This window comes from Mytilus californianus, unplaced genomic scaffold (assembly GCF_021869535.1).
Source record: "Mytilus californianus isolate M0D057914Y unplaced genomic scaffold, xbMytCali1.0.p SCAF_10, whole genome shotgun sequence".
NCBI classification, from domain to species: domain Eukaryota; kingdom Metazoa; phylum Mollusca; class Bivalvia; order Mytilida; family Mytilidae; genus Mytilus; species Mytilus californianus.
Genome location: NW_026262582.1, coordinates 69073905 through 69089905, shown reverse-complemented (window position 1 = coordinate 69089905; position 16001 = coordinate 69073905). Strand labels below are relative to the sequence as shown.

At 31.7% G+C, this 16001-nt stretch overlaps 1 long non-coding RNA gene across 1 annotated transcript; it reads right to left on the bottom strand.

Annotated features, from left to right (window-relative positions):
* Nucleotides 1-7574: 7574 nt before the first annotated feature.
* Nucleotides 7575-11491, bottom strand: LOC127718430 (uncharacterized). Its single transcript, XR_007989820.1, has 3 exons — nt 11325-11491; nt 8601-8688; nt 7575-7803 (listed from the first exon to the last, which is right to left on the bottom strand). It is a non-coding gene; the product is annotated as an uncharacterized LOC127718430 (long non-coding RNA).
* Nucleotides 11492-16001: the final 4510 nt, after the last annotated feature.

Below are 16001 nucleotides of genomic sequence, written 5' to 3'. Positions count from 1 at the left end.
GATTTTTAAAATGTTTATATCATTGAAAAAGCTCCAAATTATCTCCCTTTGGTGCAAAAAAACAAACAACATTTTTTTGGCATTAAAATTAAAATATTTTTTTTTTTATTTCGGTATTACCTATGTTTCTCCAATTAGTTCAACAGAAAAAAAGAACCTTAACAAAAATGCATGCTTCTTTCGGACGCAGATTGTGAGCTTAAATGAACGGTGACCCTATTTTTTATTTCATTTCTCTATTAAGTATATGATAAAGTTCATTTATAGAAAAAAATAGCGAAATCGGATTATCCTATGTTAAAAAAAAAAAAATAGGACCCCTATAAAATTTAGTCCTTAGTAGCATTTTATACGTCATTAGTGTACTAAGGAGTCCTTAGCCGTGTTTAGACGTACCCTTTTCTGCTCTTTGGTCGAATCGTTGTCTCTTTGACACATTCTCCATTTTTATTCAATTGGTCGTCATTCTCTTTATCTCTCTCTATGAAGTTTTGGCAGACAAAAACAATTCGCAGAATTAATCTGAATAAACAGACATTAAACTCTTTCTTCTAAAACATTTAGCATTAAAACCTAATTGCATGAAATTGAATTAGTATGTTATTATCAGTCTTATAACTTTTTTGGATGACCTTAATAATATTTACCTATACAATAATTTTTTGTCAGAACTTTATGTATTGTAGAACTCGTTCTTTTTATCGACACATTAATTGCTGCCGTAAAATGTTATTTTTCGCGACGTCAAACTGTGAAATATCGGGTAAAGATGCATTTTTTCGAGATTTAACCATTAGCTTAAAAAAAAGGGGACATGAACCCCTCTTTTTAAAAATGACGTTTGGCTTGATACTGTATGAAGACTATTCGTTCCAACTTTTATGAAGAAATAACCGACTTTTTCAACTAAATAAATAATACAACAAAAATGCAGGTTTTTTTTCTAAAATCAATTTATTTAAACAAAAATTAAATATTAATAAAGAATTGTTACACACATGTAGAGCCCAATTTTGTAATGAAGATATTCCTAATCTCAAATTCGCATATCTTTTGAAACAAAAAAGGTAAGGATGTCTGTTTAAAGGACAGAAATGTCCAAGAAACCGAAATTTTAAGTAAAAGTCGAAAAATTCAAACCCATTTATCTTTTAAATTTAGCACATGAAGATAAATTTTTATTACATATTCAAATTGATTTTGTAAAAATTAGCTTGTATGTGAACTTTCGTGAAAAATCACTGTGGGTTTAAAACTGTATCGTTTGCCCATAATAGCCCTAAAGCTAAATGTCATCGCCAGATTATGAGGGTCTGAATGGGGATTCATTTTTTTTTGTATTTTATCATTTTAGGCAATTTTTTCTATTCGTTATACTTTTTGCCGATTATTCTTTATTCCATATATTCTAGTACCTCATCATTTTCTTTTCTATATATTTGTCTGGTTATTTTCTGTATTCTTTATTTTTTGTCAATGATTTTTTATTTTGTAAACCCCCATCCACACCCTCATGTATAATGGAAGACGATAAACATTTTAGTATACATACCACCCCTTGTCATTTCTCACCTGACATACAAACCACATGTTGTTATTTTTCACCTGGACACAGGATTTATATATATATATATTACGTAATTGTAACGAATGTAAAATTATCGATATAGTAAATTCAGTAGAATATAACTTGAATCAAAGCACTATATGCTATGGGTTTTCTCATCGTTTAAGGTCGTACTGCGTGACCTGTAATTGCTTTTATCTTTGTCATCCAATCTCTGGTGGATAGTTGTTTCATTGGCAATCATACCATAACTCCCTATTCTATATGAAATAAAAATTTAATGATAATTACCTCTTGCAGAATTTCAAGCGGTCTGTCATACTTGTTGATATTGGGTTGCATTGAACCCCAAGGACGCCACATTTTAACTTTATATTTGAAATAAGTCTGTATTATAATTTGTGTCTATTCGTGCAAATATTGAAACAGTAAGTGGGAAACAAAAGAAAAGAAACAGACTACAATATACTCAGCTTTGAGTAAAAGCCAATTTCTATTGTTTTTACTGTTATTTCCGCAAATCTTTTATTTCAAAAAGCGCAAACAAACACTTTTCCAAATATAATTTTTCTAACAAAGCATCAAAGAAAAGATCAACAGCCCTTTAATCATTACTAATTAGCAACAAAGAAATATAATTTACTAGTTAAAAGATGATCCCTCAAAATTGATTGGATCTATTAACAAGGTGATCAGACATTACACAAGAAGTGCGCGTGCCACGTTGACAATGTTAAAAACTTTTAAATCTCTTTAGATCTTCTAACCAACTTTTAACATATTTTTTTAATATAATGATTTATCTTAATTAATGTTCTTGGTACATATTTAACCTTTCATTCATATCCTTAGTGTTGAATTTATGAATTCGTCAAGCTTCAGTGGATTCAATCAACAATATGACAACTGGGCTGATATGCATAACAGATTTTTCCGAACGGACGGATTTTTCATCATGTCCTACGATAGATTAGTACTACGATTGGATATCTTAACTTAAGTGGTTTTATGCATATCGTCCCTGGACACATTACACAAAAGTCGGCCCGTGCCATGTGAAATGTTAATAACTCTTTCATTTCAGAATATATTTACACCAACATTTAAATATATGCTCTTTATTCAAAGCTTTATCGTACTGAAAGACCTTGGTGCTTATATGACTGTTCCGTCATGGGCTTAGTGCAGTTTCAGGAGCTTAGTGCATCAAGGCGGACTAGGTGGTGTTTAGACGTACCGTCAACGCACTGGCTTGTTAAATGTATTTTGATCTAACAACAAGAATACATTTGTTTATCATATTTTTAGTTTATTCAAAATTGATAATGTAAATGGGGAATATGTCAAAGAGACAAAAACCCCAAAAGAGCAGATAACAGCCGAAGGCCACCAGTTATATTTGATCACGTTTTAGTTTCGAAAAAGGCAAAAACCATCGTATTTAAAAAAAAATCTCTAAAGGGATGATGAAAGTTTTAACGACCTTGACTGGCTATACAGGCTGAGCCCTCGCACGGTCGGTCTCTAACAGTTGCTGAATTTAAGAGCATATATCAAGAGATAGGCTTTACCTAGCTTTAGTGATTTAAAAAAAAATCCATTTTATTTAAGGAACCAAATTGTGGCTTCTTTATATTTATATCAAAATTGAAATTCAAGGCAGTATTTTGTCGAAGAGAACAATAACCCAAAGTGTAACATGCGAGAAGATGTTTCATTTTCCCTTAATTTTTTTTTATTGAAGTGACTAATCTTTTGAGGTTACGTCACGAAAATATATTTTAAATGAAAAGGTGCAACTGGATGCATCCCTAAAACAAATATATATATATATATAAAATGACGGGTATTCGTCAATCAGGCAGCAATCCAACATAATCACAAGTAGGTTACCTGACATCTATAATAAGAGGTTTAAGCGTAACCCCCGCTGTTATCAACTTTCTGTGTTCTGAGTAAAATTCAATATACATTTAGGACTCTGAAACGTGAAATGTACGAAAGGTTTTTTTTACGTACGATGGAGAGTGGCATTCCCTAAATAAATACGGGTCCACGAACTATTATTATTATAATATAACCGTAAATGAGGATCTCATTAGAGGAACAAAGTAAAGATACATGTTGAAGCAAGAATAATTTCCACATGCAGAACATCAAAAAAGACGATCTCTCAATTAGTATGCAACTGTAACTAATACATCCATAGAACATAACACTAGTAAATGCTTTATATACTGACATTGAAACAAGTATACTGATCATAATAATTGCACATATGTAGACTGTAATCTATAGGTATCCCGCGTCATATAAACCATAGTCACCATCGAACGGCTCATCGCACTTCGGCACAGACCAGCGCACTTCACGCGTGACCATCAAACTTCATGATCCCCATTGCACCTCCGATTCATACATATATATATATATATACACTTCTTTTTACTTGATTTTGATAATTGCAAACACTTTTATACCGATTTTCTAATAATGGTTTTTATTTTAAGTAATGATTTTAATTCCCGTAGGTATTGCCCCAAGAAATAAGGTTTATTTAAGGGTTAACACATCTTCATAGCTAAAATGTTTGATACTTCCATGGTTATCACTTCTAACCGCTCATTAGAACTGTCAGAATAATCTGTCATAGAACTGTTCTAAACTGTGCTAGAACAGTTCTTCCTAAAACAGATCTTCCTAGAACAGTTCTACCCTAGAACTGTTCTAAGTAGAACTGTCAGAATCAGTTCTAGGTAGAACTGTCAGGATCAGTTCTAGGGATGAAATGTCTAAAACTGTTCTAGTTAGAACTGTCCGAATCAGTTCTAGTCGTAGAACTGTCAGCAGAACTGACCAAATCAGTTCTAACCGTAGAACTGTCAGCAGAACCGACTAAATCAGTTCTAACCGTAGAACTGTCAGCAGATCTGTCTAAAACTGTTCTAGCCGTAGAACTGACCAAACCTATCAGGATTGTAGAACAGTTCTAAATGATGTCGCTGCAGTTACGACATTTTCCGTAACGAGAAATGTTAAAACAGTGCTGTGATGAGAATTTTTTAATATATATTATATTCTAATGACTTATTTATATTTAAGACAAAGAGTTCTTAAAACTGTTCTATAATAATTGATAGAACTGACTAAATCAATTCTAGCCGTAGAACTGACCAAATCAGTTCTAATCTTAGAACTATTCTAGTCGTAAAACTGTTCTAGTCGTAGAACTGTCTAAAACTGTTCTAGGGTAGAACTGTCAGGATCAGTTCTAGGTAGAATTGTCTAAATCAGTTCTAGGTAGAACTGTTCTAGCTAGAACTGTCTAAAAGGTGTCAGAATGACAGTTCTAAATGTACATACTGTCCTAGAACAGTTCTCCTGACAGATTCTGACAGACTTTATGAGAGATTAGAAGTGATCTCTACTGTATATCACGAACAGATATCTATGACAAACATTTCTTAAATTGTCAGTATATAAATTTAATATAATAGATTTTTTTTAAGAAACGTAGGTTTCAGCTACAGCAGACTAAGTTGGCTTAAAAATAAGAAAATGTGGTATAATTGCTAGTGAGACAACTATTCAAGAAAGTTCAAATCAAGAGGAATGTTAGCAGTTATATCAATACGACCTTCAATAATGAAAAATACGGAAACCGTAAAGTCGGTTATTAAAGGCCCCGTCCCGACATGAAAAAAATTAAAACAATTCAATTGAGCAAACTAACGGCCTTCTTTATGACAAAGCAGTCTTGCCACAAAAAAAGCCAAAATATATAACAGAATTGAAGTTATAACAACCACTGAACTACGTGCTTTTGACTTTGGACAGACACATATATACAAAGAATGTTGTGAATGTGTAGGTCCTTTATTGGTCATATAGCTCTACACTCTTATCTATTTTATACATTCTTTGTCTTTCAAATATTTAGCATTGAGCGTTCCTAGAAATTTATAAAGTGTTGTTTTGTGATGGGATCAAAATGTAGGGATGTGAATGAGTGTTTTATATGTGCAATAATTTCGGCTTCCAAACTTTAGTGCAAATCTGCAGTTGTTTCAAGTATTCAGTGATATGCAAATTTTCAACAAAACTAAAAGGATAAGATGGGTGAATTAATAGTTGATCGTTTAACGTCCAGTGGCATCTATTATAGATTCATTATTAGGGGGAGAACAATAATTATGATATAATTATGAACATTGGCAATCATATCTTCTTTTTTATAAGGACGTACATGTGTAGAGTTTCGTCTTTTACTGTAAACGACAGTGTCCCCGGGAGTCAAAGCCGAAACTAAACTTGTGTAAATTTCTGAAACATACATTTCATTATTCCACCAATGTAAGCAAAACAAATAATACCGTTTTGAGCTATAGACCGAGGCAATCCTTTATACTAGACAAAAGTTGCTGGATCTTGATAGATGCATACGAAACTTCAATGAATTGTTTGTATTTTTCAAAATAACTATTATATCCGATAAAAATGAAAAAAAAAAAACTATCGGATTATAACTACCGTTTTTTCTATGAAACAAAATTTATCCCTATTGGAGTCAAATTTTTCATATAGATTCGTAAGGGACAAAACATATCCTCAGTAACGAAACAAAAAATACCCCCATGGTAAAAAAAAATCCGTCATTAAAAGGTTAACAAAATACTATTGTAAATTATTTTTTTTGGATATTAATCTTTTAGACATGAACAGTCTCCGGGACAAGTTTGCACTTCCGCTGAGTGCAAAAGTTGTCACCTTAATTTTTGGAGTTAAGTCTAAATGAAGTTGATTACTTGGTTGGTATTGGTTCCCTGATATTTGTCCTAAAAAATTTTGGCTCTAGCACCACTGTTGAAAAAGTTATGCCTCTTTTTTCAACAATTTCCTCAGAGGAAAAGTAGTTTTCCTCAAGGGAAATCAAATTTCCCTAAAGGAAAAAGATTTTTCCTTAAGGGAAATTGTATTTTCCTCATGGGAAAAAGATTTCCCTTAGGGAATTTGCTGCATTAATGTTTCCTTTGAGGAAATTCTATTTCCTGTGAGGAAATTTGCGGCTTCAAATTTTCCTTTGAGGAAATTTTATTTCCTCTGAGGAAATTTGAGGCTTCAAATTTTCCTCTGAGGAAATTTGAGGCTTCAAATTTTCCTCTGAGAAAATTTGCAGCTTCAAATTTTCCTTGGAGGAAATACTTTTTCCTGTGGGGAAATTTTGTCAACTGCAATTTCCTTTCAGGAAATATTTAACAAACACTTTTCATTGAGGGAAAATTCAATACCACAAATTTCCTCTAAGGAAAACATTGTTCTCCAAATTTCCTCTAAGGAAATTTCTGTACATCAACTTTCCCTGTAGGAAATGCTTTCCCCTATTTTTACTCATTGTAAATTTCTTCACTATACAAACAGTATGAACATTATGTTTACAAGACTTAATAAATGATACAAATGATATTTAAACTTTAATAAATTTTTGACTCAAAATTATCATGACATACAAAAACAATATAGTGAGTCTGACTGTTTAGGTCAAGGTATTGTACATACTTTATATGACTTTAACTTTGATTTTTAAAATATTTTTTGTAGCAAAGTATTCTGTTTTCTTTGTTATTGTTTCAATTCAATTGTATACATTAATAAGCAACCAATTTGAATGTCATACCATTTGTGGAGTTCTTAAGAATGCGTTCATATTTGCAAATTAAATAATAAAATAAACACTTTTCTTGTAAATTTTAATTTTCCTCTGTTTCAGCTGCTGTGTACAGTTATTCAATTCACTACGTAAAAGTTCATAACATAAATTATTCCATTCACTAAACAATTTCCTTCAATTCTTAGAGAAAACATTTTTGCAATTTGTTCTTCGAAGATCTTCTTCAGTATATTTGATATGAGGGAGCGATGTAAATGAGTGGATAAAGCTGGTGTTCCTTTCAACAACAAAATACTATTTTTTTCTTCATTTCTCCCTTCTTTCGACGAATATATATAATATGTTGTTGCATTTATACAATTGTGTTTTTCTGCATCTATGATAGAACTCCATTTTGTTTATAGCCATTATCATGTGATTATGATGAAATTTCCTATTTCTTTTTTGCAGGAAAGCACACATTCCATTTCACATTAATCCAATTAGCGCACCATGTAGATAGATATCAACTTTCAGTTTCCTCTTCAGTATTGACCTATTGATCATGAAAACCAAGATGTCTGATCACCTATAAATACACAAAATAAACAAATAAAATGTTATAAATGGAGAGAGAAACAGCAATAAAAAAGCTTATTTTGTCATGTTTATGAACATTTTAAGAATATTTCCTTTCTTACTTGCATGACTTGTGAGTTCTCTTAATTCCGTGCTTTTTGTCTATGGGTTTTTATATTACCCCGGTAGTTGATTTTGTGCATTTTATCAATCTTTCGAGTTGAGGCAATTGCAACGGTTATTTTTACAGTTTGTTCTTTATATGTTGAGCTGTTAAACCACTGTCCAAGGTTAAGGTAGGGTTGAGTGCTCACAAACCTGATTTTTTTATTACATGTATTAGTTTTTATTGATTTTTAACTAGCTGTCAGTAGCTGTGAGTACTAACAGATCTTTGTGTCTTTTCGATTAAGAGAAAGGTATACATTTCCTGCTTAGTTCGGACTGTTTATTTTTTTGCAGGAAATCTACCGGTATGTCATTTGTTGTCTGGTGAAGAGTTGTCTTATTGGCAATCATGCCACATCTTCTTATTTTTATATAACCTTTATGGACTTTCTCATTATTGAAGGCCGTCACTGGCCTATAGTTGCTTTCTTAGAGCAATGATCAATAGTTTTCATATTTAATATGCCACATCTTTTTATTTTTATAATAATCATGATAATCATCTTTCAAGGGCAATAACTTTTATAAAAGTGGCCTTATGAGTCTTATCGAGCATCACTGATGAGTGTTTTGTAGACGAAACGCGCGTCTGGCGTAAATACAAAATTTAATCCTGGTATCTATGATGAGTTTACTTACCATTTAGTTTTTGTTGACTTCTGCAAATTTTAAATTGCCTATCATTTCTGCTGTTTATAATTTCTCTGCATCTTCTATAGTTCTTGTCCTACACATAAAAAGAGTAAAAATTATTATTTAATGACATCTTGCATCAATAATTATTTTGCTGTTTAATGTATATATCAATACGTGTTTAATAAAAAGCTGTACCATGAGTGCTTGATAAGCTTGTTGCCCTTTTAGCTTGGGTTTATGCTTTAAATGAATTTTAAGATCAACTACATTATAGAAAAACTCTGAGCACTGCGCAACTAAGACCACCCCCCCCCCCCCCTCCCCCACCTAGAAAAAACAAAACTACAGGCTCTAAAGAGCCTGTGTCGCTCACCTGACTCTATTTGGGTTTTTGAAATCATATAAAAAAGATAAAAATCATAACAGATACTTTATTAATGATTGAGGCCATATTTGGTTTAATATTGTCCTACTCTGCTGGCGGCCGTCTTGGATGATGCATCAGCTACAGAGTAACAACACTTGGTCAACACCTCATAAGGAACATTCATGCTATGTTTGGTTTCATTCCATTCAGTGGTTCTCTAAAAGAAGACATTTGTATGTATTTCCTATAGGGTCCTATCTTAAACTAAGTCCCCCGCTGCCGGCCATCTTGGATGATAGATCGGCAACAAAGTAACAACTCTTGGTCAGCACCTCATAAGGAATTCAGTGGTTCTCTAGAAGTTCAAAATGTAAAAAGTTTACAACGGCAATGGACGACGACGGACGCCAAGTGATGAGAAAAGCTCACTTGGCCTTTCGAGCCAGATGAGCTAAAAAAGGACATGCACACAGAGTGGTATTCATTGAAACAAAACATGAAAATAATTTGGCTCCATTTTAAGGGATATTGCAAGTGTATATACATTTTGTAAGTTTAAGGCCGTGATTTTTGAACAAATACAATTCTAAAACCTTCCAAAGTGTGAAAATGGACAATTTTAAACAATTTTCCAACAACTAAAATTCCATAACTCTGCATCTTATATAAAAATAAATAGGGGATGATACTCCGGCTTGCATATCATATAAAGTTATAAAGGAAGATAACTGAAGAACAGTAAAATTTATACTACTAAAATTATAACTTGATCTGATTTTGAGGTAAAAAGTATTGCGTTAAAGTTTAATAAAATTTGGTTGAGGCAAACTTAATTTAGAGGACGGAAACATAAAATTCATCATTTTTTCCATCTGTAAATGACATAACTCTAGAACAGACTGAGTCAGTAAAAGTGACACCACCAAAATTCAAACTGTTTTTTGTGGTAATAAGCATTGTGTGCAAGTTTCATAACATTTGGTTGAGGCAAACTAAAGTTAAAGATAGAGAGCCGGAAACCAAAAATTCAGCAATTTTTCCATTTGTAAAGGGGCATAACTCTAGAATGGTAACACTGACACCACCAAAATTCACACTTGATCTGAGTATTGTGGTAATAAGCTTTTGTAAAAGTTTTATAACATTTGGTTGAGGCAAACTAAATTAGAGAACAAAAACCAATGACTTTGGGACAGACGGACAGACGGTCAAGGGTTGACCCACTATCACATGACTATGGGTCATAAAAATGTAAAGGGAGTTTATGTCAATATTTAAAATCAATTCACCAAAGTTTCATAAAAATTGGTGAAAGCATTCTTGAGACTATCCAAAGTCTCAATATACAATAAAAACTTAAATCAGATTTTTTTTTTAAATTGAAAGGGAAATTATCATGATTATGTTAATTGGCAATATTAATAAATGCATGCAACAATTTCTGAAATTTACAGTATATAGGCTTTTAACCCCACCATATTTTTGCACCTGTCCCAAGTCAGGAGCCTATATGTGGCATTTGTCAGTTTTGTACGATATTTAATTTTAGTTTCTTTTATATATTTCGGAGTTTAGTATGACGTCCATTATCACTGAACTAGTATACATTTTTGTTAAGGAGCCAGCTGAAGCACGCCTCAGGCTGTGGGATTTTCTCGCTGCATTGAAGTCACATTGGTGACCGACTCATCTGCTCTTTGGGCAGGTTGTTGTCTCTCTGACACATTCCCCATTTCTATTTTCAATTCTATTTTTAATTCAATTATAAATGTATGGCTTCTTGTTGATTTGTTTTACATTTGTCATTTCGAGGCCTTTTATTATATTTACAGCTTTCTATATGCATAGGTGCTTGAGGACAGGATCCTGTTTTGTTTTTACTATCAACGTGAATCTCGACTCCTGTCCTCAAGCACCTATGTCTATATGGTGTGAATTTTGCTCATTGTTGATGGTCGTATGGTTATCTATAGCTCAGCGAAGCAACATCACAACTGTTTCCAAGTTTGTGAAGTCAGAGGACTATATTCATCTTTCCGACTTTCAGATCATTTGTTGATTTTTCATGAATATGTGCCATTCCAATATGAAATAGCTAAATCATGTATATATTAATAAAAAACTTTAAACTAGGATACTCATTTGGGGAACTAATGATTTGTTGGTTTTTCCCTAGTCCAAATAATTATGACGTCTGGCAAGGCTATTTTTTTTTCTGGGACGCCTAAATAGCCTTGCAAGACGTCATAATTATTTGGACTAGGTTTTCCCCACCATCGACATCGTCCTGTGGACGAAACGAGTTTGGCGCATCAACAAAAAGATCATGTCTGTAGTGACAAGTTAGTGTGTGTGCTTACCAATATTTGAATTTTATGAGCCTTCTTTTTGAATATTTTTTTCATTTTTTGGTACAATACTGACGTCGAGTGCTGTTGTTGTTGTGCTGTTTATTTTTTACAAAAGCGATCAAGTAATGCAGGGGAAGGAAACTTACTTAAAAGACCAAAATGAGTCGCAACAAATGGTACATAAATATTTTACTATGCAGTCAGTATCCTGATATACATGTATATACTCTTAGACTCATTTCACAGAAAAATCGTACAAGTGAAAATACTCGTTAGTCATGAACATTTTAGATCACTTAGAATTTAGATTTTATAACTTAGATTACGAAAGATGATAATTTGTCAAATAAGCCCTTTGTAACCAGGTGCTGCATTTTTTAGCACGTGTCAAAAAACAGTTAAAAGTGCCGGGATCTGACAGAGCTTTCAAGAGCTATTTCTGTTACTGTGAGTTTATTATATATTTATCACAAAAAGCTAATGCTAATTTCTTTTCATTTAATAAGGGTCTATATGACCCCCACCCCTCCTCCAGCTTATCTGATTAATTTACGATCACTCTGAGTAAAGAAAGTAAGTCACAATTGCTTATATAAGGTATTTTAAATTCTGGTTGATAGTTGTCTCATCACCAATCATACTACATCTCCTTATTTTTTTTTGCAATAAAGCTATATTTAGATGCGGTATAGTGATGAATGTGTAAACATGCAGCATGCTTGTAAATAATTGTTAAAATACAGCACAAAAGATGCATAATATATCAAACTCGAGTCAACGCCATGTCAAAAACTAAAAAAACAACAACAAAAAAAGGCCAAATGACAAATAGTCTATAAAAACAACTATAGCATACCAAAATATATAATTTGTAAAGACTTGCATGCAACTAGGCCTATACAGTAGCTCTATGTTCTTATAGATCTCATAACATTACGATTAAAAGTCAGATTATGTGTGTGTAAGTTTATTAGAAAATTCAACGAGACACGTCCTAATCAGGTAAAATCCAAAATAACAATTCACAAATTCAGATCTACTGCCTGTTGTATATTGCTTACATGATTGTATATTGCCAAACGAATAAATATGTCTGGTACGGGATGGCGGCTTCGAAGCGGAGACAAAAAGACCCAGATAATTGAAAGTGTAGAATTTTTGTTGTGGAGAATTTTTTTTTAAAGAACTAGATTCATATCTCAGAATTTGAATATAGCATCTCGTTTTCTTTAGATAAATTGTTAGCTATTACTGACTATAATAATTACCCCCTTATAAGTATTCGCAAAACATGAAGTTAATGATCAATGAATATGAAAACATTTTATAAAGTATAAATATTGGTAAACGGACAGCAAGTCATAGGACTATTATAGTTCGAATAAATTAGTTTACAATAACTGTTGAAAGGTTATGAGAGAAAAATCTGGATGAATTTATTTTTATTAGAATGATTTATTTTACAGTAAAGGCTTCATATTTTTAATCAGTTATTTGTAAAAGAAAGGTGACATGTTTAACACCATGGAGCCAGTAAATTAACAAACTACTATGATGGATTTTTTTTCTTTACAATCATTGATCATTATTAATATTTGAGAATAACTTTTGTTTACAATTCGTTTTCATAAATAATGGATCAAGAAAAAAACTTTTTGAAAATTAGTCTGTTAGTTTCCAAAGAAAAAAACATCTTAAAAACTGAACTGTGAGTTTTCAATCGTTACGTTTTGTTATAATACTTTTTTAGTGTTAATCTCAGCAAAGACAAATTTGGTGATAAAAATCGATTTGTTGGTCTTTAAAAAAAAACATACGTCATAATGTAATCTTCATCTGGAGATATTCATTCCCTACTGTAAAATATTGAGTTTTTGGTTGATTAATGTCAGGTGTGTCTGACGTACCGAATATATATGATAGGTACATGTAGGTCTTGTAATTGAGACCGCCCGTGATACGGTCGGAAAATTTCGACTGCCAACGAAAAAGGATGGACAGAAAATTGGCCTAATACCAGGCTACTTATAGTCCACTTGAAGAGTTGCTGCAAGGATTCAGCGTCCCCATTCGGACGTGTCTGAGCACAACCCAATGGACGTTCCACTATCATTACTGCTAAGGATTTATTGCCGGTCAGAAGAAGACCTGTAACGACGCTATTTCTATAGTTACTCTAGTTCGCTTACGAATTCGCTTCTTGTTCCATTGAATATAAAGGAAAGAGTTATCTAATATATATGTATATATATATATATATATATACACGTCTAAATTGAAAACAACGTTCAAACCTATGATTGCGTTGGATAAAAACCGCAATTTTTATACGTGTGCATGTAAAACAAATTTCTTGGTAGAGGGGTCTAAATACAGCATAAACAACATTTTCCAAAAGACCAAAAAGTGAAAAAGTATATTTTAACAAAACGCATTTGACTAACAGGTCGAACAACTGATGTTCTTAAACCCTGCTGACTGCCATTGGCTATTACCAAATAAATTGATCACCAGATGTAAAAAATGGATCTTACATATTAATTAAATACCAAACAGAAAACAATAAACTTACGGAAAAGATGGTATACCGCAAACATGAGGTGCAAAAATTTGTACACCATATCCGGATTTCGACATTTAATGTCTCTTCAGTGATGTTAGGGATCGAAACGGTATTTGGAAGGCCATATAATATATATAGGAAAAAAATACGACTGAAAATGCACCAAATATTTATATACAATATGAATACTCACACTTTGTCTATTACAACAACAAGTTGTTCAAAAATTGTTGTAATAGACAAAATGTGAATATTCATATTGAATATAAATATTTGGTGCATTTTCAGCCTTATTTTTTTTTCCCTATTTTATGCACAGCATGGACAAAATTTAAAACTTTTTAATATATATATATATTTTTCTTGAACTACTATAAATAAAGTAGTTCATTTTAAAATGTATTCTTTAAAGGTTAAGAAAACAATAAGTTAAAATGGCTGGTACATACATGGCTTCATGGCTAATACCAAAAAGGTATAGCCAATTTCCCGTTTATTTTTTTTCGTTGTTTGGTTCACATGTTCAAATTTAATAAATTGATGAATTTAATAATTTATTGATATCCTAAATCTTTGTTTATATATTTAAATTTTACTTCGGTAGAAAAGAAAGTGAATCTTCTCATCGGGACTTTAATTAATCTGCATATCTCTTATCTATTTTGGGATTGAAAAAAATATCTTTAAAAAATGCGGTTTCGAGCCTATTTTTTCATTTTAATTTGGTTACACGTTCAGCAATAACTGATACAAATATGATACATTACCAATGATAAGGCCATATATTTGAAGCTGTTCAAAATTTTGTACATAATAGCTGGGACTATTATACAAAAAAAATAGTTAGTATAATAGTCCCAGATTATAGGTACGTGTATCAGATTGGACATTTTTTTTTATTGTTCTATATAAATAATCTTACTATAAGTTATCTCAGGTCTAAACAAAATGTTACTATGAGTTTTCTAATGAGTTTTGTTTGATAATTTTTTGTTTAATTCAGTTAAAAGTTTGTTTTTTTTACACGAGAAGGTCTGCTAAAAAGTTTATGATGATCTCTTTTTTTTCAGCATAACAAACGGATACTCTTTAATGTACACTAGGTGGACTTTCCTCTATTCCGATGAAGGCAGTGCACGTCTTTCATTTAAAAGATTAAATCGTTGTTTTGCAACAGACGGCGGCACATCGGGCATTGACTTACCATTTTATAATTTGTAACAATTATGATTAACCATATATTTATGAGTTATAACAAAATTATTTTTTATACATCTTTATTTAAGATGATCGAGATTTGAGAATGATATGAAAATAATAAAATATATATTACAAAAAAAAAGTTATCTCAGGTCTAGTTATCTAGTATAAAATATATTCACTGGAAATAAGCCCTTTAAAACACAAATCCCCGTTTACTCATTGCGAAGTTTATTTGCTAGTATTTTTTTAATCTTTTTTTTTAATGATTTTATTATATTATCTTTTTTGTGAAAATTTTGAGTGGTTGAACATGAAATGGACACCGATGCTACAAAGAAAATTTGTTTAATGTCATCTGTTGCAATATATACTAAGTTTTACACGTGGACAGGATGTTCCCCAGAAAATTAAGGTATTCAAAATAAGTTATACACACCCCAAGGGTACACGCCACTGTCATATGGAAAATTACTGGGTCACCAGTAAACTGGTAATCAGCCATGCAACTAATCAGTTGACTGACCATGCCACTACAATTTAAAAAGTTTGTCGTTAGATCAAAATGAAATATTTATTTTAATTTAAAATTGAAGAACTAAAAGGATTTATCATAATTATGAAAGGAAATAATTCAACAAAATCGGATTATTTCCCAAAAGATTATATATTTTTTAAATTTTTTCCGGGGAAAATAGAAAACGGTATCAGAGACATATATATATAAAGGGTCCCATCAAGGATTTTATAGAAATCCTTGGTCTCATCATGGAAGTAATATTCAATATTACTTCCATGGTCTCATGAAATGGATCTCACACAGACATGCATAATTGAAATTTATACATTGATTGATTCTATGATTTCTTGAAAAATCAGGAGCGAAATATAACAAATATTTAGTTTTGATATTAAATTAAATT